Genomic DNA, 465 nt, shown 5'->3' with positions numbered 1-465 from the left:
TGGCAGGGGACCCTGTCCTCACATGTAAGCTGGGGCTTGGGATCTGTTGTGACGCTGCAGCAGTGTTTTCGGGAGCACTCACCGAGGGTTCGCAGGATGGGGCCTGGGCTCCCCGTGCGCGTGGAGCTGTGCGTTTCTCACCCCCGGGGTGGGGAGCGGGCTCGTGGTTGGACCTGTGTCCCCTCTGAGCAGCCCAAGGCTTTGGGGAGGTGGGCGATGAGCCTGGCACGGTGTGGGGTTCAAATCAAGCTGGTCTCAGTCTTGGAGCCGTCCACTCGTGGCTGCACGCCCAGCGTGTTGGGCACGTGGTGTGACCTGGGGCGGTGGGAGCCCGCTCGTCACCATGGCTTTCGCTTAGTGCCTCTCTGCCGCGGTGCGCCGAGGCCACCCGAGCCACCGTGCCAGACCGTGAGGTCGGATCCTGCCCCAGCCATAGAGGCCAGAGGGAGCAGGGGGTGGATGAGG

The sequence above is a fragment of the Egretta garzetta genome, unplaced genomic scaffold, assembly GCF_000687185.1.
Source record: "Egretta garzetta isolate BGI_Z169 unplaced genomic scaffold, ASM68718v1 scaffold936, whole genome shotgun sequence".
NCBI classification, from domain to species: domain Eukaryota; kingdom Metazoa; phylum Chordata; class Aves; order Pelecaniformes; family Ardeidae; genus Egretta; species Egretta garzetta.
Note: the sequence above shows the minus strand (reverse complement) of the source record.